Below are 23,455 nucleotides of genomic sequence, written 5' to 3'. Positions count from 1 at the left end.
GCATCCTGTGTGTGCAGTTTTAAACTGCTATTTCGACCTGGTTAAGTAAACCTTTTGCCAGGTGCAGACTTTCTTTTTTAATACATACAAGTCACCCAAACACCCATACGCCCACAGGGCAGGGTGCATTGAATTTATAAAGTAGGACTTATCCTTTTATGTTTTCTATGTTCGGATTTTGAAAAACTCTTACCTTTGTTTTCAAATATTACAAAGCCTTCCTTTCCCATATGATAACACAGAAGTTACCTTATTACAGTTAATAAGGATAACTTCCAAATAGGAACAGTAAGCCAGTTCATGCTTGGTGGCTTTGGATTTGTAATGAGAAATCCTCTTTTATAACGAAGTCCGATTTCAAAATAAAGGTTGAAAATGCCACTTTTCGAAAGTTAAGTCGAAAGGCACGTAACTGACACACAAAGCTGGCGCACTGCTTTGAATGGGACCTTTGGCCTTCCAATACATCGTTTTCAACCTTGGGTTCTCAAAACTTGACCTTTTATTCCTTGTTTTAATCCATCTTTTTCATGACAATACCACGGAGACAGCGAAATTCCAAATGGATGTTTATTGCACATTTTCGAATGCAGCTGCCTTCCATTCCAGGCTTTTAAAGAACAGCACATGAGTTAATAAACACCAGTGTAGGCCATGTAAATGCTAACCAATGCATTTTGAGCCAAAGGTTCTTCGCCAGGGGTTTTCTGAAAAAAACCACAAGAGCAGCTATACCAATTGCGCAAATTAAATGTGCTATTTAAACAAAAACAAAATGCCCACGAAACCACAAAAACATACGATCCTCCCACCCCCTTTGTAAAATTTTACTAAAATATTGTGCTCTCCCCTCCTAAACTACAAGTGCCCACCCACAACTATTGAAAACATTATCCAGATGAAGTATTCAACTCTCCAATCCATGCTTCCTTCTTACCTTATAAACACACAAGCCTGCACTATACATTCAGCCCATAAACTCTTCACCTGCACACTTAAACTGCTCAATCACCCTCACAAGCAAACCTTTAAAAAACCAGTACTCACACCCACTTGTCCTCAATAATCATCCAACTACCTGATTCGATCAAAACCCATTCTAAATACTACAGCACCCATAATGCCCTTCCCTGAACCGAAACAATCCCACCTTCCCAAATGTCATTCACACCAGAATCCATACCTCTGTCTGAATCAAACACTCGCATACCACCCTCTTCTTCTCATATGTCAACCAATACATCCCAAACCCCCTCTGAGCCCACCTAACTTCCACACTCGCCACCACAAACAGTCCTCCCACACCAAAATATCCTCGCCACCCCATCGTGTAATTTCACCAATGTTTTGAAAAAACTTCTCAGCAAGAAAACAAATAATGACAACAATTTAAAAATAAAAACATAACACCAAATGATGAAACAAAGTCCATAATCCAGCAATTGAAATACAACAGTCCCAGTTTGCTTCTGAGGGTGATTGTTTGAGCAGTTTAAGTGAGGGGGTGAAGAGGTTATCCGCTGAATGTATAGTATGGGCTTGTGTGTTTATAAGGTAAGAAGGAAGCACAGATTAGAGAGTTGAGTACTTCATCTGGATAATCTTTTCAATAGTTGTGGGTGGGCACTTGTAGTTTAGGAGGGGAGAGCACAATATTTTGGTAGAATTTCACAAAGAGCCAAAGACCTGATAACACCATGCAAATGAATTTGCAATTTGGGGAAGCATATGTAGAAGATCGGCATCTACCAATTCCCAAAGTGGGCAGCTTGCATCTGCTCTAATAAAATATCTGTTATTCGGGATAAGTACGCTCTATGCACTATATAAAAGTGGGTCAGCCTAAAATGCGCATTTCTGGGGATCTGTCTAAGACTCTCCAGCAACACGGTCTATTCCTTGGGCGAGTATGGTCGCGCCATGTCCGTTTCCCAATTATTACGCAATGGTGCTAAATACGTCATGGTGTTGTCTCGAATTGTTTCTGCCAACCATTTGACAAGTTTTCGCCCCATACCCATCACGAGTCCGCACTGCATTAGGAGATGTGTTGGGGGTTCCTGTGAGATGTTTCCCCAGTGTCTCCTCAACATGGCCATCCAGGAAGCATCGTTCAAGAATTGTCCAGGAGGGACGCCCTCTTCCTCCGACGGGGAGAGAATTGGTTGCATCACACCCTCCATATACAGATCTCCCAGTGTATGTATATCTGCACCATGCCAGTCTGTGAGGTCAGTCACTCTGACTCGTCTTCCCCCTTGAAGGACTTGGCCCTCTAAGGGCCCGCAGATTATTTCCACAACTACATGTTATGCCTTCCCAAATCAAGAGTCGGTCGGACAGTAGAGACTATACACCTACTTTATCAGTAGCTCATTGCAGGAGAGCCCCGGTCAGACCTGTATCCTAAGATGGATACTGAGGGGACTGACTCCCCAAGGAGCGCTAATACATGATAAACCTTTCTGGAGACCTCAGCCACGCCTCTCATGGCAAAGTACTGGCTTGAGCCGGGTATGAGCTAAGAAGGTACAGAGAGATGAACTAACACCTGCCAGATGGGCGCCCTATCAGTACTCTAAGGCCACTGTGCCGGGTCTCATCGTCTCCTAACGTAGGAGCTGAGATACATACACATAAAAGAATGCAATGAAAGAGCATCTATTTGTTAGCAAGCCATGTTCCAACCTTGCACAGGAGGAGAAATAATAACGATGTACAGTTTAGCTGAAGCAAGCAAGAATAAAAATGATAATGAAAATCATGGAGGGAGCACCAAGAATGAAGTCGCACTCTGTTAGGTAAAGTCTGTTCAATATCTTTTATTCTTCTTTAGTAAAACAGATGACAGGACAACAGCCAGCACGTTTCGTTCCTTTCAAAGGAACTTCATCAGGGTTAATAATTATTATAGGCGTAAGGATCCGAATTATCGGATTTTGCAGGTCCGAATGTATATACAATTGCAGGTCCCACAATAGGGGTGAAGTAATAGTAGACTCCAGTCAAAGTAATCTGGAAAGTCTTCCTCATAGCGGGGGCAAATATGCCCGGCAGTCTCGTAGCGAAAGCCTAGTGTACGTTCAATCCAGGCTGTCTGCTAATGATTGCGAAGCACAAAATGAAGGCACATAGGCCCAAGGAACATACACGTTGCTAGGATAACTCAGGATAGGAAAACACAATGCAAACACAAATGGCGTCTATTTAGCTAAATATGCTAACTTACATAACATGTATAAATGCACGACGGGGAGGGGAATTTTCAAACCCTACACCCTTTTGGCATACCTACTAATGGAATTGCAGGCACATATGGTTTTAACAGGCCTAGTAAGGCGTAATGCTGTATGAAAGAATTTCTGAGCTATGTGCACCAGAAGGGGAAGCGATGCGTGTGGCCAAGTGCTTGGATGAAAGAGAAAAATAATTCTATCCAATGGGTACGGAGGCCCATATTCCGCTCTGTCTGCAAGGTGTAGTTCTGCCACCCATTTTGCCACCCATAGTATTTGGGACACCAAATAATAATATTCCATGTTGGGGCTTTAGATATAATATATAAAATTAAGGCATTTAAAATCAATGCGGTGAAACTGGTATTTTATTCAGTAAGATGTGCATCCCACAAATGATTAAACACTATTCCTTATCCTGTTGGTTCGCCTTAATAGTTTATCATTCAATACTTTTTTATTATTAGGCATCATTCCCAAGTAACACTCGCGGGTCACTAAAATAATAAAGGTTTTTTTGGATTATTTAAATACAGATCAGGGAGAGATAGTTTGCCACGTTTTTTATATTTTTATGAAAACGGACATTTGACTGATATCCATCTTTAGATGGTGGCCTCCGGGGGGGTGCTTAGTTTCTTATCCGGGTAGTTCGCCTTAATTGCTGATTATTCAATATTTTTTTATTATTAGGCATTATCCCCAAGTAACACTCGCGGGTGACTAAAATAATAAAGGTTTTTTAGGATTATTTAAATACAGATCTGGGAGAGATAGTTTGCCACGTTTGTTACATTTATCATGAAAACGGGCATCTGATTGAAACCCATCTAAAGATGGTGGCCTCTGTGAGGGTGCTTAGTCCTCTTTTTATTACTATTTACCTTATTGTCAGCCGATGCGGCAGGCACTTTATAAGCGGGAACGGAAATAATTCGGTATTTATCGATTCACGAGAAGGAAACAGGAGCAGGCTAGGAGACTTGTCAGTCCCGGTAAGTAATCACTGGTGGCCCCAGGGGAGTAGTCTAAGTCAACCTGTCTGGATGTTTACTGTCGGTTTGGCTGAGTTAAGGGAGCTCGTGTTATCAAGGCCCGGAGCTCTGTTATATGATTAATGGGAACGCGCATTGAGAGATTAGCGTTAACTGCACAGGAGTGCTGTTAGTTTTTTAGTCTTTTGACTCCTTTTTCGTAATATGGGTCCCAATCGATATGATCGTGTTTGGGGTAAAGGAGGTCTTAGCTTTAATCTTGCTAAAACTCTATAAATGTATATATATACCCGGACAGGTGGGAATAGGGACAAGCTACTAAGGCAAAAAGAATCGCACTTCATACTCGCTTTATACACCAAGGCCCCTAATGGGTTAAATTTAACGGAAGATTTAAACAACTTTTTGTACACCCAGTTGGAAGAACTGTTCTGTCTGATAACATCTTTATATAATGTTTGAAAATCACATATTTTTTCTATAGGATTGATTTACATGTATTAGGTCATCGGCTGATGACCATTACAATTATATTGGTTTCATGTATGAATCTCAACATAATCATGTTTCTATAGAATATTATCCCTTATAAAACACTGTAAGTTTTAATACAACTGTCTTTGCTGCTTATTCGGCTGTGAGCAATATTAATTTTTATTCACACTTAAATGTGGGTTTTATTTTATTATTTATGTTTTTTGGTAACAAAACTGCACATTTTGAGCACTTTTTTTGACAAACCATATAGTTGAAATAGATCAATACAAAAATGAATTATTAAGCATGTCTGTAACATTCCAGACAGGTATTTTGATGGTTTACTCATTGCAAAACTGATATAGTGAATTATGAATTTGAACTTTTATTAAGTGACAATCGTCAAATGACTTTACAACTATTTGCAATTGTGAATTTTATTAAGACACTATGTCGTTATTATAATGATGTTCATCATTTGCAATTATGGTCATTAATCATTGATTGTAAATTATTCATTTATTAACTGTTTTGTTTTTTATTTAACCACAAAATGTTACTTCCAATATTCACAAATCAAATTGATAAGAATGTAATCTAATCTTGGTTAACATAGCCATTTAAAAATGGCGCTTGTTTGTATTTTCTAGTATACGTTTACATATTGGTCTGTCATTTGTTTTTATCACCTTCACTGCGAGGCTGTGCACAATTTTGATTTGTCCCACTATTATAAAATGGCTGTTCTCTCTGAGCGCGTTATGTGAACAAGCTCCCTTGAGGAGTGAAACGCGTCGTCGGTTGGACATTGGTCCTTTATTTTTGAATAAAGAACTCTATTCTGCTATCCACTTGAGGAGTTGATGATCTTCTTTGGAATGATTCATGCGCTGCAAAAAATGAGGCTGGTTTGAGGTCTGCACCTGGAGTGATTCCGTCCTCTATTGGCGGAACAGGACTGTTGGTTCCATATATATATATATATATATATATATATATATATATATATATATATATATATCCAAAACTCGCAGTCCCAAACATTAGAGAGAGCCAGTGGAGACCAACTTGATTCGCAGCAGATGTTTATTCAATGTCAGCCTGTGAGTGAACAAACTGCACACGAGCACAAAATGTTGCCAAATGTTGTCAGCCAGCCAGGACGCGTTTCGAGTGTTGCCTCTTCTTCAGCTGCTGGATGAAAAAAGGACAAGAGGTGAAGGGCGTGTTTGCAGGCATTAAACTCAATTTCAAACATCCCCCGCCCAGTTGGGTGTAGCACACAGCATTGTGGGAGATGTAGTTCAATGCACCTCTCTACCTCTGTGGGTCCGCCTTGCCCTCTTGTACAAATGTCTATATTCAATTCTGGCGCTAGATGTAGAGTTCATTACCACCACTTTGATGCTGAAATCGCCGCTGTGAACACGATCTTTACTGCATGGGAGCGTGTTCAGTCTCCTCCGCTCACAGGCCTGCAAACACGCCCTTCACCTCTTGTCCTTTTTTCATCCAGCAGCTGAAGAAGAGGCAACACTCGAAACGCGTCCTGGCTGGCTGACAACATTTGGCAACATTTTGTGCTCGTGTGCAGTTTGTTCACTCCAACATTTGGCAACATTTTGTGCTCGTGTGCAGTTTGTTCACTCACAGGCTGACATTGAATAAACATGTTTGGGACTGCGAGTTTTGGATATATATATATATATATATATATATATATATATATATATATATATATATATATATTACCTACTGGCGGTCGCCAGTAGGTAGTTATAGTTAGGATTTTTTTCAATGTTAAATCTCAAAATTCTATTTGGAATAACTTTGGCACCGGTTGACGAATCTGCCTGAAAATTTCCTGAAAATTGCCTCGTCGAGCTCCGGTCCTTCCTTGAAAGTTTGGGGGGGATACGTCAAGCGGGGGCCGAGATAAAAGGGGGGTCCCAAAACGCGTTTTCCCCATGTTAATTTCCATAGGGCGGTCGATTTCACTTTTAACCCGAACGGCTGAATGGATTTCCACCAAATTTGGCAAAATTGTAGGGATTGGTAGCCTGATGTGCCTTTGCTATGTCTCAAGATATGTGCTGCAGTGGATTTTGAGTAATTTAGGTTACAAAAAATATATATATCTATAGCAGCGCAGCGGTGCGCGCACCAGGGAGCGCTCCGGGCGCGTGACGCGAGGTGCGCATGGAAAGCTGATTGGCTCTCGGGTGTCTGCAAACATTCGAAACAGTCCAGAGCGGCCGCCATCTTGTGTCTCGGTAAAATCGAGACATAAGAGGTGGCTAAAACAAAGGGGGAACTGACCATAAGGCGTCAGGGATAGACCCCTTTGACCCCCTAGGTTTGATGTGGGGGCTATAAAAGGGCCCCGCGGGGCATTTAAAATATTTTTTTTTTTTCGTTTTGCGCGGGGGAAGCGCCCGGTGCGCGCACCAGGTAGCGCACCGGGGAGCGTAAAATGAGGGAAAAAGATGACAGAGTTTTTAAAAAAATGAAGTTTTTATTTAGAAATTGGAGGTAGTTCTAAAAAGAACTTTTTTTTTCTTCTTTTTGTTGTTTTATATTTTTTTTGTGTTTTTTGAACTTTTTGAACTTTTTTTGGCTTTTCAAAACAGTTTTATATTTTTTTTGTGTTTTTTTAGGGGGAGAAACAAAAAAAGGGAATTGAAACTGGCTCAACTGGAGCAAAAAAACAAAAAACCCAAAAAATTACTTCTTTTTGGGACACTTGTGATTATCACCTGCAAGGACGATGAGCTTAACGCTTTTTTCGCCATAGGCGATAAGCTTGCCACATGCAGAACAAGTGATTTTAAAATCAGCAAATCTCGGCTGAATGCAAGGCATCACCTCGGATGTTTCTGGTTCTGATGAGGTGGGTTGGTTTCTTTGGGAGGGGGTCCTTGATGACTGGGGGAGGTTACTGGCCAGTTCCCTGAACTCTGCTCGAGAGTAGTTGTTTGGGTGCTTTCTGGTCATGTGCCGAATCATGGTATAGTTACCAAAAGAATATTTTTTGTTTGGGTTGCCCCGTGAAAGTTCATCATTGCAGATGAGGCAAGTCACCTTGGGCGCATTCACCTTTTTTTGCCCCTCTGGGATTGAAAAAAACTGCCATACAATGTGTGGTTTTGGTTTGTAAGGTGTATTTTCTTCTGGCAGCCATCTTCTTCTCCCCTCCTCCTCTTCCTCTTCCTCCTCCTCCTGTTCTTGACCACCAATATAATTTGGAGCTGGTCCTCTTGGTGGTTGTGGTGGTGGTGGTGGGGCAGATGCACCAGCTGATGCTACTACTGAAGCCATTATTTGGAGCAAAAAAGTAGAGAGAGCAACAAACAGGTCTTCCTCAGTCAAAGGACAAAGTCAGAATAAGGAAAAAAGGTGGGGTCTTTCATCATTTAGAAAAAAAAACTGTCCTGAACCAATGAGAAGTGTTATTTTCAGGTCACAAGACCAGGGGCTTCATCATTATGAAACTAAAACTGTTATGAACCAATGAAAAGTGTTATTTTCTGCTCACATGACCCGACGCGCTTACGCTACGCGCACAGGGGCGCGCAGCGTAAGCGCGTCGGAAGTTTACGTTGTGCGATCGTATTCGCTCGAGTACTTCCGGGTGCGCTTACGCCGTGCGTATCACGCGGTCGCGGCTACGCGATACGTCACGATCATGTTTTCGTTTGCGATATTGGCGCTCACGAGACGCTCCCCGGAGCGCGCCCGGGGGCGCTTTTCAGAAATACGCTTTTCGGGGTGCACTCCGGGGCGCGCTCTGGTAGCGCTCCCCCCAAAAATTAAAAAAAAAAAATGGGATAATTGTAGGGACAGGTAGCCCTATTCTGAAGTGGTTTGTAAAAAAATTAACTTTATAAAAATATGTATTGTGCTACATTGGGCTTAATATATGTTAGAGCCAAAATGTAGCCCAAATGTAGCCCAAAGTAGCCCAATGTAGCCCAAAGATGGCCACCAGAGACCAAAAATTGTAAATGTAGCCCAAATTTCAACTAGATGTAGCCCAACTGTAGCCCAATGACAGAATGTACCAGAGTGTTAAAAAGAACAACTAGAGTGCTAACAGTCTTATTTATAAAGTGAAACTTATAGTTAGGAATTAGCATTAACAAAACCTATGAAATTCACTGAAAAAACCATAGGTTTCACACCAGTTATAGTTAGGAATTAGCATTTAAAAAACCTATGAAATTCACTGAAAAAACCATAGGTTTCACACCGGTTATAGTTAGGAATTAGCATTTAAAAAACCTATTAAATTCACTGAAAAAACCATAGGTTTCACACCAGTTATAGTTAGCTGGAAATTTTACTGATATAAAACCATTGAAATTCCCACGTTATAGTTAGTCGGACTCACTATAACTTGCGCGTGCAATGCACTGCTGATGACATCACATATTACATCACTCATGACATGGTGAGTGACATCACTCATGACATCACTGATGACACCATCCAGTGAATATGTGTCTTTCTGAAAAATAAATATTAGTGAGTTATGTTTAAATATTTAAATACATATATTAGTGTTTCACTTTGTGTATAAGTGGCTACATGTGTTGATAAGTAGCTACATGCGTATGTATATGGGTTATTTGATATTTTTATTAGTATCAGTTTGAGTGTCTATATGGTTTGGTGGGGGTATTACTTAGCACATAGATGCATGAGTGACTGACTCTTTGTATGTGTTTTGAAGACAGCATATGTACAGGACTGTATGGGTGGATGAGTGTCTATATGTGTTTGTTAGTGAGTGAATGACTGTCTCACTAGTGTCTTTATCAGTAACTACATATGTTTTAATCTAGTATATATGAATATTGATGTATATAAGTGAGTATATGTGAGAGTAAGAGATTGTAAGAGTTCCTGTTTAAATAAGTATGTGTTTCTATAAGTGATTGTTTAAGAGAATAAATATGTGTAATTTTCAATAGAAGTAAGGTGGAAGTGTGTGTATAACTCTATATTCAAATAAATGGTTGTTCAATAGTTTATTTGCACGTGTGAATATGTGTGTGAATAACTTTTGGATGAATGTCGGTGTGTAACAGGATGTATAGGTGTATCTCTTCATATGATGAGTGAGTATATGTATGAGTGACTATATAGAACTGTTGGTGAATGAGTGGATGTGTATATAGATAGTGGAAGTACAGAATTGCTTGTTGTAACTGATATAGGTATGTCCATTTTTTAAAAATTTCAGTTTCTATTTTTGAATATGTGTCTCAAGGGTTACTTTACACTGAGAGGAGGTCTGTCACTGTGTCACAAGGATGGTGTCATCAGTGATGTCATGAGTGATGTCACTCACCATGTCATGAGTGATGTAATATGTGATGTCATCAGCAGTGCATTGCACGCGCAAGTTATAGTGAGTCCGACTAACTATAACGTGGGAATTTCAATGGTTTTATATCAGTAAAATTTCCAGCTAACTATAACTGGTGTGAAACCTATGGTTTTTTCAGTGAATTTAATAGGTTTTTTAAATGCTAATTCCTAACTATAACCGGTGTGAAACCTATGGTTTTTTCAGTGAATATATATATATATATATATATATATATATATATATATATATATATATATATATATATACATATATATATATATATATTTTCTCTCCCCTAATGCCGGTAAACAAGAACGGCTGTCACAGGGCGGTCCCGCCAGGCCACCGGCAGGCATGAAATGTGTCTCCAAAGATTTTCTCCACGATTCAGGAAGAAATGCAGGACACCCAGAGCTTTTGTGAAGGTATTTTATTCTCAGCAGACGGAAAAGATCTCACGACGCGTTTCACCACTTAAGGCTTGATCACGCTCGCCTCAAATGTGCTGTCAGCCATATTTAAACCCACAACACCACGTGTAAGAGCATTCAATGCATCAAGTGGACGGACATATTGTAACGGTGTGAACAAACAGAAATTGGTTCCAAAATTTCATTATAATGCATTTGAACAACCGTAAATTCATTATTCATTGATGTTTTCGATTAGTAACCTATTTATAATGATTATTATACATTATAAAAGTCTAAATGAAAAAAAGGAAGATAAGTTAAAATCACCTTCATATTTCCTGATATATATCTGTTCACATTATTATAAAAGAGTGACAGCAAAAAACCACTATTAACACAGAACAACGCAAAATAAGCGGCATTCCGCCGTTGAAATACACCACTTGCCGTGATTGGTCGCTTACATAAAAGCAGTATTACCATTGGTTACGTTGTTACCATGGCGCCTGTAAACACCAAGAAAGATCTTACTAAGCGGTAATATAACGTGGCGTATCTGTCAAAAGTTGCATATATAGACATAAACGGGCTTAAACCAATATGTTGCTAGTCCGAGAAATAACACATGTTCAAAATTAGATATAATATTCATGCATCATACAGTACCGCCCAAGTGGGCATGCAAAACATTAATACCGCCCCAGTGGGCAAATGGGTGGAAGTCCAAGGACAGCTGTAAGGTCAAGTCCCATGAAAATGTCAAAGCCATGTCCATCATAGTGCCCCACAGTTCACAATGTCATCAATCCGTCCGTTGTTATGCATTGAGTGAAATCTAAAACAATGAAAGTTATAACATTAAAATAGAGTTGAAGACCTATGACACATTCAATATTATCTAATACACTTATTCATGAAGATGTATTGCCAATTCTTCACTCGTGTTTAACCCTTTAGGACTGAGGCAATCGAAATCAACGATGTATTTTGATTCCAATTTTCTCAAAGACAGTTCTCTGTCACCTCCACGTATACCAAGATCTACTGTGTCAATGACCACCATGCGGACCAATTTCTCATTCTGCATGTGTTTCTCACAAAAATGTCTTGCTATGGGGTATTGCTTGTTGTTATTGTGGATTGCACGTAGATGTTCTAGAACCCTTTTCTTGGCTTCGTGTTTGGTACTACCCACATACCACTTGTCACAAGGACAGATTAATACGTAGATGCTGTATGGTGTGTTACAGGTTAGATGTTTACGTATAGTGAACTGTCTATTGGTGTTAGGTACCGTCAAAGACGTACAGTCGAAACTTTGTTTGCAAGCTTTACATTTACGACAACGCTTAAAGCCCCCTTCATGTCGATTGTTGTTAGTGACACTGGAAGTGACATAGTTGTGGCTTAACTCATTCTTCAGTGATCTCCCTCTCCGAAAAGTAATCTGGGGATTATCACTCAAATGTTTTTTGAGATGCGTGTCGGTATGTAAGACATGCCAATGTTTTTTGAAGATGTTACGAATTTGGTTGGCTTGCCCTGAAAAGGTTGTGATGAATCTCACCTTTTGTTCATCTGATTCCACTACTCTGGGGTGCAACAATTCCTCTCTGTTTTTACCTTCAACGCGTTCTTTAGCTCGAAGGATCATTTGTTTAGTATATCCTCGACAAAGAAAACGTTGGCACATGATCTTGCTCTCTTCTTCATAGGCTGCCTGAGTATTGCAATTCCGTTTCGCCCGGAGAAGTTCTCCGTAGGGAATACTGCAAACCAGATTTCTGGGGTGACAGCTGTTGGCATTTAATATGCTGTTACCCGCAGTAGGTTTGCGAAACAGTCTGGTATTGAGTTGTCCATTGAGGACTTCTACCTTTATATCTAGAAACTCCACAGTTTCTTTACTGGAATTGCCAGTGAGAGTTAGATTAAGAGTGTTACAGTTCAATTTGCCAATGAATTCGGACAGAGAAGTTTCACTGCCGCACCAAATGAAAAAAATATCATCACGGCAAGTGGTGTATTTCAACGGCGGAATGCCGCTTATTTTGCGTTGTTCTGTATTAATAGTGGTTTTTTGCTGTCACTCTTTTATAATAATGTGAACAGATATATATCAGGAAATATGAAGGTGATTTTAACTTATCTTCCTTTTTTTCATTTAGACTTTTATAATGTATAATAATCATTATAAATAGGTTACTAATCGAAAACATCAATGAATAATGAATTTACGGTTGTTCAAATGCATTATAATGAAATTTTGGAACCAATTTCTGTTTGTTCACACCGTTACAATATGTCCGTCCACTTGATGCATTGAATGCTCTTACACGTGGTGTTGTGGGTTTAAATATGGCTGACAGCACATTTGAGGCGAGCGTGATCAAGCCTTAAGTGGTGAAACGCGTCGTGAGACCTTTTCCGTCTGCTGAGAATAAAATACCTTCACAAAAGCTCTGGGTGTCCTGCATTTCTTCCTGAATCGTGGAGAAAATCTTTGGAGACACATTTCATGCCTGCCGGTGGCCTGGCGGGACCGCCCTGTGACAGCCGTTCTTGTTTACCGGCATTAGGGGAGAGAAACTTTATGCAACAAGTTGGCTGACCCTGTTACCAGCGTGTGTATCGTGGAACTTGCTTATTTTTCGAAAGGCAACAAAATCCATTGAAAACACGAACACTGTACTGCTATTGCCGATCGTTTGCCAACGCGTGGCGGGAAACGGAGAACGTGAGTAACACTCGTGATACGGGTGCAGCTCGCGGGTTTCCAGATTACCAGAACGCGCTGCTTTCAATACTATACCGGCATAGTACGTTGGAACAGGCTGGGAGCATCTCCTTGTATCTATAGTGGGATTACCGACGCAAGGAGGTGCACAGAGCTTTTATTTGGATATTTTACAAAATCAAGCATGGCAGACGAATTGGATGCTCGTCGGAAGAAGACCGCTGACAAGCTATTCTTCACTGATTCCAAAACCAACAATGAGGAGAGACCTACCATTTCCAATATAGGGACTGAATTAAACCTACAATCGAAACTCAATAAACTGGAGAAGTTACATAAAAAAGAACTTGGCAAGTGGTGGGAAGCAGAGTCCCTACAACGATACATAGAGGTGAAACGGGTACCGAGGGGACTAAGAATATTTACTATCCCCACATATGAGGATCCAGATGCCGAAATGCTCCAGGAATGGTCAGACAATTCGGCATCCTGCTCAATGACGATGATGCGCATACTAGTGAAATATGCCTTAAAGGATAGAGCGAAAATCCTTGCGGAAATAGATGAACTAACTGCCGAAATTAGTGCGCTGATGTCAAAAGAGGCATTGGAGGAATTCCTCAACAAACTAACCACAAAAATGGGCAAACTTGAAGAGGAAATAACAGCTAAAAAGCAACGCAAGTTTATCCGTGATTATAAAGACTATGCATGTGGTCGGACTCTGACTTTCCAGAAAAAGTATGACCACCTATTTGACAAAAGCACTGGCTTAGCAATTCAAACAACGAGCCCAGCAAAAGAAGTTGTTGAGAGTGATGTCTCAGATGGGAACCTGTCGGATGCATCCAATACAGAGGGCAACCAAGATGTGGCAATGGGGATATCAAAAAACCCCAACTTTTTAATTCAGTTCCAGATGTTGAACAAAACACGTGCAGAAACATATCAGGATACGACTCCGCAAAGGGGAAGAGGACGTGGCAACAGAGGCGGAATTACCGGAACAAGCAAGCCAAAAAGAGGAGGGCAAGGCGGAAACAAGGCTCCAATGGGAATGTCGACACGGAGCAAAAATTCGAAATGAATTTAACAGTCATCAACCTTTCCCAAAGAGTCCTGACACAGGTCGAAAGGAGCACCTTAGAGTTGGGACTCTCTTTTTGCCCCACTTCAAATATGAACTTTGCTGACACCCGGATAGACCTGTTCCTCTTCTCCAGAAAACTCAAGCTGAAGAAATGGTTTGAGACGAAACCCAGGACTGGGGAAACTGTGAGTACTGCAACCACTATAAGCAATCTTGATATGAGTGATTTTGAACTGTTACAGATCATTGACCCCGACTCAGATGCTGGGAACCATATTTTGGACTATGATACTTGGGGGATGGATGTTGGAATCAATCCTGGTTCCAAATTTAAACCTAAATCTATCTTTCTACCAGCAATTCAATGTGATGCCATTGAGATCTTTGAGAAAGGGGTTTTAAAAGATCTGATGAAAATCCGTTACCAAAAGGCATCTTGGAAGAGTAAAAATTTGAAATTGGAACAAACGATAGCTCTGGATAATCTCAGAAACGATGATACCATTGTTATCAGACAGAGTGATAAGGGGGGAAATGTGGTGGTTTTAGATAAGGAAGAATACCTCAAAGAGGGATTACGCCAATTGAGTGACACTGAATGCTATTGTAAAGTTAACTGTGATGAACTGACAAGATCTAATATAGCTTTCAGGGAATTATTGGTTGAGTGGCAAGACAAGGGATTGTTAGAAAGAGAAGAATTTCAATATTTATATTGTGCCCATCCTAAGACACCTATATTGTACCTTCTTCCCAAGCTCCACAAAAACCCCACCACACCTCCTGGTCGCCCCATTGTCTCCTCGATTGGATCGCTCCTAGAGCATACATCCAAATACATCGATCATTACTTAAGATCATATGTGCTAGCCCTACCGTCTTACATCAAGGACACAACCCATTTTTTGACAACTATTAACGGTCTACACTGGGAGGCCGATTACATCCTGGTCACACTAGATGTCAACAGTCTATATACCAGCATCCAACATCAGTCTGGCTTAGAGGCTGTCAGACACTTTTTGAAAACCCGATCAATATCCTATCTGAGACACTCGGAAATGATCATGTCTATGATAGACTTTTGTCTCAAAAATAATTTCTTTTTTTTCAACGACATCTTGTATCGACAGTCACAGGGCACAGCCATGGGGACCTGCTTTGCGCCATCCTATGCTAATCTATACATGGGATGGTGGGAGGAGCAGGTCGTCCGGGAGATGGCGGAATTTGACAACGTTGCCCTGTGGCTTAGATACATAGATGATATTTTTTTCATTTGGTGCGGCAGTGAAACTTCTCTGTCCGAATTCATTGGCAAATTGAACTGTAACACTCTTAATCTAACTCTCACTGGCAATTCCAGTAAAGAAACTGTGGAGTTTCTAGATATAAAGGTAGAAGTCCTCAATGGACAACTCAATACCAGACTGTTTCGCAAACCTACTGCGGGTAACAGCATATTAAATGCCAACAGCTGTCACCCCAGAAATCTGGTTTGCAGTATTCCCTACGGAGAACTTCTCCGGGCGAAACGGAATTGCAATACTCAGGCAGCCTATGAAGAAGAGAGCAAGATCATGTGCCAACGTTTTCTTTGTCGAGGATATACTAAACAAATGATCCTTCGAGCTAAAGAACGCGTTGAAGGTAAAAACAGAGAGGAATTGTTGCACCCCAGAGTAGTGGAATCAGATGAACAAAAGGTGAGATTCATCACAACCTTTTCAGGGCAAGCCAACCAAATTCGTAACATCTTCAAAAAACATTGGCATGTCTTACATACCGACACGCATCTCAAAAAACATTTGAGTGATAATCCCCAGATTACTTTTCGGAGAGGGAGATCACTGAAGAATGAGTTAAGCCACAACTATGTCACTTCCAGTGTCACTAACAACAATCGACATGAAGGGGGCTTTAAGCGTTGTCGTAAATGTAAAGCTTGCAAACAAAGTTTCGACTGTACGTCTTTGACGGTACCTAACACCAATAGACAGTTCACTATACGTAAACATCTAACCTGTAACACACCATACAGCATCTACGTATTAATCTGTCCTTGTGACAAGTGGTATGTGGGTAGTACCAAACACGAAGCCAAGAAAAGGGTTCTAGAACATCTACGTGCAATCCACAATAACAACAAGCAATACCCCATAGCAAGACATTTTTGTGAGAAACACATGCAGAATGAGAAATTGGTCCGCATGGTGGTCATTGACACAGTAGATCTTGGTATACGTGGAGGTGACAGAGAACTGTCTTTGAGAAAATTGGAATCAAAATACATCGTTGATTTCGATTGCCTCAGTCCTAAAGGGTTAAACACGAGTGAAGAATTGGCAATACATCTTCATGAATAAGTGTATTAGATAATATTGAATGTGTCATAGGTCTTCAACTCTATTTTAATGTTATAACTTTCATTGTTTTAGATTTCACTCAATGCATAACAACGGACGGATTGATGACATTGTGAACTGTGGGGCACTATGATGGACATGGCTTTGACATTTTCATGGGACTTGACCTTACAGCTGTCCTTGGACTTCCACCCATTTGCCCACTGGGGCGGTATTAATGTTTTGCATGCCCACTTGGGCGGTACTGTATGATGCATGAATATTATATCTAATTTTGAACATGTGTTATTTCTCGGACTAGCAACATATTGGTTTAAGCCCGTTTATGTCTATATATGCAACTTTTGACAGATACGCCACGTTATATTACCGCTTAGTAAGATCTTTCTTGGTGTTTACAGGCGCCATGGTAACAACGTAACCAATGGTAATACTGCTTTTATGTAAGCGACCAATCACGGCAAGTGGTGTATTTCAACGGCGGAATGCCGCTTATTTTGCGTTGTTCTGTGTTAATAGTGGTTTTTTGCTGTCACTCTTTTATAATAATGTGAACAGATATATATCAGGAAATATGAAGGTGATTTTAACTTATCTTCCTTTTTTTCATTTAGACTTTTATAATGTATAATAATCATTATAAATAGGTTACTAATCGAAAACATCAATGAATAATGAATTTACGGTTGTTCAAATGCATTATAATGAAATTTTGGAACCAATTTCTGTTTGTTCACACCGTTACAATATGTCCGTCCACTTGATGCATTGAATGCTCTTACACGTGGTGTTGTGGGTTTAAATATGGCTGACAGCACATTTGAGGCGAGCGTGATCAAGCCTTAAGTGGTGAAACGCGTCGTGAGACCTTTTCCGTCTGCTGAGAATAAAATACCTTCACAAAAGCTCTGGGTGTCCTGCATTTCTTCCTGAATCGTGGAGAAAATCTTTGGAGACACATTTCATGCCTGCCGGTGGCCTGGCGGGACCGCCCTGTGACAGCCGTTCTTGTTTACCGGCATTAGGGGAGAGAAACTTTATGCAACAAGTTGGCTGACCCTGTTACCAGCGTGTGTATCGTGGAACTTGCTTATTTTTCGAAAGGCAACAAAATCCATTGAAAACACGAACACTGTACTGCTATTGCCGATCGTTTGCCAACGCGTGGCGGGAAACGGAGAACGTGAGTAACACTCGTGATACGGGTGCAGCTCGCGGGTTTCCAGATTACCAGAACGCGCTGCTTTCAATACTATACCGGCATAGTACGTTGGAACAGGCTGGGAGCATCTCCTTGTATCTATAGTGGGATTACCGACGCAAGGAGGTGCACAGAGCTTTTATTTGGATATTTTACAAAATCAAGCATGGCAGACGAATTGGATGCTCGTCGGAAGAAGACCGCTGACAAGCTATTCTTCACTGATTCCAAAACCAACAATGAGGAGAGACCTACCATTTCCAATATAGGGACTGAATTAAACCTACAATCGAAACTCAATAAACTGGAGAAGTTACATAAAAAAGAACTTGGCAAGTGGTGGGAAGCAGAGTCCCTACAACGATACATAGAGGTGAAACGGGTACCGAGGGGACTAAGAATATTTACTATCCCCACATATGAGGATCCAGATGCCGAAATGCTCCAGGAATGGTCAGACAATTCGGCATCCTGCTCAATGACGATGATGCGCATACTAGTGAAATATGCCTTAAAGGATAGAGCGAAAATCCTTGCGGAAATAGATGAACTAACTGCCGAAATTAGTGCGCTGATGTCAAAAGAGGCATTGGAGGAATTCCTCAACAAACTAACCACAAAAATGGGCAAACTTGAAGAGGAAATAACAGCTAAAAAGCAACGCAAGTTTATCCGTGATTATAAAGACTATGCATGTGGTCGGACTCTGACTTTCCAGAAAAAGTATGACCACCTATTTGACAAAAGCACTGGCTTAGCAATTCAAACAACGAGCCCAGCAAAAGAAGTTGTTGAGAGTGATGTCTCAGATGGGAACCTGTCGGATGCATCCAATACAGAGGGCAACCAAGATGTGGCAATGGGGATATCAAAAAACCCCAACTTTTTAATTCAGTTCCAGATGTTGAACAAAACACGTGCAGAAACATATCAGGATACGACTCCGCAAAGGGGAAGAGGACGTGGCAACAGAGGCGGAATTACCGGAACAAGCAAGCCAAAAAGAGGAGGGCAAGGCGGAAACAAGGCTCCAATGGGAATGTCGACACGGAGCAAAAATTCGAAATGAATTTAACAGTCATCAACCTTTCCCAAAGAGTCCTGACACAGGTCGAAAGGAGCACCTTAGAGTTGGGACTCTCTTTTTGCCCCACTTCAAATATGAACTTTGCTGACACCCGGATAGACCTGTTCCTCTTCTCCAGAAAACTCAAGCTGAAGAAATGGTTTGAGACGAAACCCAGGACTGGGGAAACTGTGAGTACTGCAACCACTATAAGCAATCTTGATATGAGTGATTTTGAACTGTTACAGATCATTGACCCCGACTCAGATGCTGGGAACCATATTTTGGACTATGATACTTGGGGGATGGATGTTGGAATCAATCCTGGTTCCAAATTTAAACCTAAATCTATCTTTCTACCAGCAATTCAATGTGATGCCATTGAGATCTTTGAGAAAGGGGTTTTAAAAGATCTGATGAAAATCCGTTACCAAAAGGCATCTTGGAAGAGTAAAAATTTGAAATTGGAACAAACGATAGCTCTGGATAATCTCAGAAACGATGATACCATTGTTATCAGACAGAGTGATAAGGGGGGAAATGTGGTGGTTTTAGATAAGGAAGAATACCTCAAAGAGGGATTACGCCAATTGAGTGACACTGAATGCTATTGTAAAGTTAACTGTGATGAACTGACAAGATCTAATATAGCTTTCAGGGAATTATTGGTTGAGTGGCAAGACAAGGGATTGTTAGAAAGAGAAGAATTTCAATATTTATATTGTGCCCATCCTAAGACACCTATATTGTACCTTCTTCCCAAGCTCCACAAAAACCCCACCACACCTCCTGGTCGCCCCATTGTCTCCTCGATTGGATCGCTCCTAGAGCATACATCCAAATACATCGATCATTACTTAAGATCATATGTGCTAGCCCTACCGTCTTACATCAAGGACACAACCCATTTTTTGACAACTATTAACGGTCTACACTGGGAGGCCGATTACATCCTGGTCACACTAGATGTCAACAGTCTATATACCAGCATCCAACATCAGTCTGGCTTAGAGGCTGTCAGACACTTTTTGAAAACCCGATCAATATCCTATCTGAGACACTCGGAAATGATCATGTCTATGATAGACTTTTGTCTCAAAAATAATTTCTTTTTTTTCAACGACATCTTGTATCGACAGTCACAGGGCACAGCCATGGGGACCTGCTTTGCGCCATCCTATGCTAATCTATACATGGGATGGTGGGAGGAGCAGGTCGTCCGGGAGATGGCGGAATTTGACAACGTTGCCCTGTGGCTTAGATACATAGATGATATTTTTTTCATTTGGTGCGGCAGTGAAACTTCTCTGTCCGAATTCATTGGCAAATTGAACTGTAACACTCTTAATCTAACTCTCACTGGCAATTCCAGTAAAGAAACTGTGGAGTTTCTAGATATAAAGGTAGAAGTCCTCAATGGACAACTCAATACCAGACTGTTTCGCAAACCTACTGCGGGTAACAGCATATTAAATGCCAACAGCTGTCACCCCAGAAATCTGGTTTGCAGTATTCCCTACGGAGAACTTCTCCGGGCGAAACGGAATTGCAATACTCAGGCAGCCTATGAAGAAGAGAGCAAGATCATGTGCCAACGTTTTCTTTGTCGAGGATATACTAAACAAATGATCCTTCGAGCTAAAGAACGCGTTGAAGGTAAAAACAGAGAGGAATTGTTGCACCCCAGAGTAGTGGAATCAGATGAACAAAAGGTGAGATTCATCACAACCTTTTCAGGGCAAGCCAACCAAATTCGTAACATCTTCAAAAAACATTGGCATGTCTTACATACCGACACGCATCTCAAAAAACATTTGAGTGATAATCCCCAGATTACTTTTCGGAGAGGGAGATCACTGAAGAATGAGTTAAGCCACAACTATGTCACTTCCAGTGTCACTAACAACAATCGACATGAAGGGGGCTTTAAGCGTTGTCGTAAATGTAAAGCTTGCAAACAAAGTTTCGACTGTACGTCTTTGACGGTACCTAACACCAATAGACAGTTCACTATACGTAAACATCTAACCTGTAACACACCATACAGCATCTACGTATTAATCTGTCCTTGTGACAAGTGATATGTGGGTAGTACCAAACACGAAGCCAAGAAAAGGGTTCTAGAACATCTACGTGCAATCCACAATAACAACAAGCAATACCCCATAGCAAGACATTTTTGTGAGAAACACATGCAGAATGAGAAATTGGTCCGCATGGTGGTCATTGACACAGTAGATCTTGGTATACGTGGAGGTGACAGAGAACTGTCTTTGAGAAAATTGGAATCAAAATACATCGTTGATTTCGATTGCCTCAGTCCTAAAGGGTTATACACGAGTGAAGAATTGGCAATACATCTTCATGAATAAGTGTATTAGATAATATTGAATGTGTCATAGGTCTTCAACTCTATTTTAATGTTATAACTTTCATTGTTTTAGATTTCACTCAATGCATAACAACGGACGGATTGATGACATTGTGAACTGTGGGGCACTATGATGGACATGGCTTTGACATTTTCATGGGACTTGACCTTACAGCTGTCCTTGGACTTCCACCCATTTGCCCACTGGGGCGGTATTAATGTTTTGCATGCCCACTTGGGCGGTACTGTATGATGCATGAATATTATATCTAATTTTGAACATGTGTTATTTCTCGGACTAGCAACATATTGGTTTAAGCCCGTTTATGTCTATATATGCAACTTTTGACAGATACGCCACGTTATATTACCGCTTAGTAAGATCTTTCTTGGTGTTTACAGGCGCCATGGTAACAACGTAACCAATGGTAATACTGCTTTTATGTAAGCGACCAATCACGGCAAGTGGTGTATTTCAACGGCGGAATGCCGCTTATTTTGCGTTGTTCTGTGTTAATAGTGGTTTTTTGCTGTCACTCTTTTATAATAATGTGAACAGATATATATCAGGAAATATGAAGGTGATTTTAACTTATCTTCCTTTTTTTCATTTAGACTTTTATAATGTATAATAATCATTATAAATAGGTTACTAATCGAAAACATCAATGAATAATGAATTTACGGTTGTTCAAATGCATTATAATGAAATTTTGGAACCAATTTCTGTTTGTTCACACCGTTACAATATGTCCGTCCACTTGATGCATTGAATGCTCTTACACGTGGTGTTGTGGGTTTAAATATGGCTGACAGCACATTTGAGGCGAGCGTGATCAAGCCTTAAGTGGTGAAACGCGTCGTGAGACCTTTTCCGTCTGCTGAGAATAAAATACCTTCACAAAAGCTCTGGGTGTCCTGCATTTCTTCCTGAATCGTGGAGAAAATCTTTGGAGACATATATATATATATATATATATATATATATATATATATATATATATATATATATATATATATATATATATATATATATATATATATATATATATATATATATATATATATATATATATATATATATATATATATATATATATATATATATTGATATCAATATGAGCCCATTTCATATTTTTCGTATTTTTGCAAGTTAGGTTCAAAGCATCAAGTAGTCAATAATGGAATATGCATTTTTGGATTTTTTATACTACTGTGGCCTTCTTTGTCAAGTCAAGTCAAGTCAAAGCAAGCTTTATTTGATTACATTTAAAATCATAAAAGCAGCAAGACAGCATAAATTTAAAAAATGATTACAATGTAACAAAGTTCATAAGGTTAAAAGACATTCGAGGGTCCAAATCTGTGACAATGTCCAAAGTACGTAGATATAAAAGTTCATGCCAATATAATTCATACACAGTATAAAAAGGTTAAAAATAGTTAAAAAACAATAGCAGCGAATATGAGATAGTGGGATCACCCTTCCAGTTGCCTTGGGGATAGCATCCTGGTCCTCGTACGCATGGCTGCGACCAGGAAGCTAGCAACCCCCAGGATTGTCCTGGTACTACCTAATAACTGGAGATGAAGTAGAGCAGGACGTACCTGGACAACACCTGCGTCTCTTAAAATGGGTGCCAAAAACCTCATTCTACTCTCTTTGTAGTGGCTACAAAACATGACAAAATGCATGAGGGTCTGCTCAGAAAAATTATCGCAGCTACACGGGGTAGACTCATCGGGAACACCCCACACAGGGAAATCACCCAGGGAATATTGAATTATATTGAACCTAAATCTAATGAGCAAATGGCGATGGAATGGTCTGCTCACGATTTTTAGATATGGTTCAATTTGGGACGTAGTCAGAAGGAGGAAGTTGGCTCTAACTCTAGGTTTAGTTAGTTCTTTCTCCTCTCCTCATAAAGTTTTCTTTAATCCATTTGAGGTCTTCCTTAAGTTTAGTGTTTGGGTGACTAAAAAGGTCAGGCCTGCCAAGTCTGCCCATCTCCCCCTTTACGTATTCCAGCCACGGGATCTTTGAGGCGTTATCCAAGGACATTCAGTCCCTAAGAATAGTATGGTTTAATGTAATGTCCTTGTTCAGCCAGGTTTTGGTCCAACAT

This window comes from Lissotriton vulgaris, unplaced genomic scaffold, assembly GCF_964263255.1.
Source record: "Lissotriton vulgaris unplaced genomic scaffold, aLisVul1.2 SCAFFOLD_901, whole genome shotgun sequence".
Lineage (NCBI taxonomy): Eukaryota > Metazoa > Chordata > Amphibia > Caudata > Salamandridae > Lissotriton > Lissotriton vulgaris.
The sequence above is the reverse complement of the archived record's forward strand: the minus strand, read 5'-3'. Positions refer to the sequence as shown.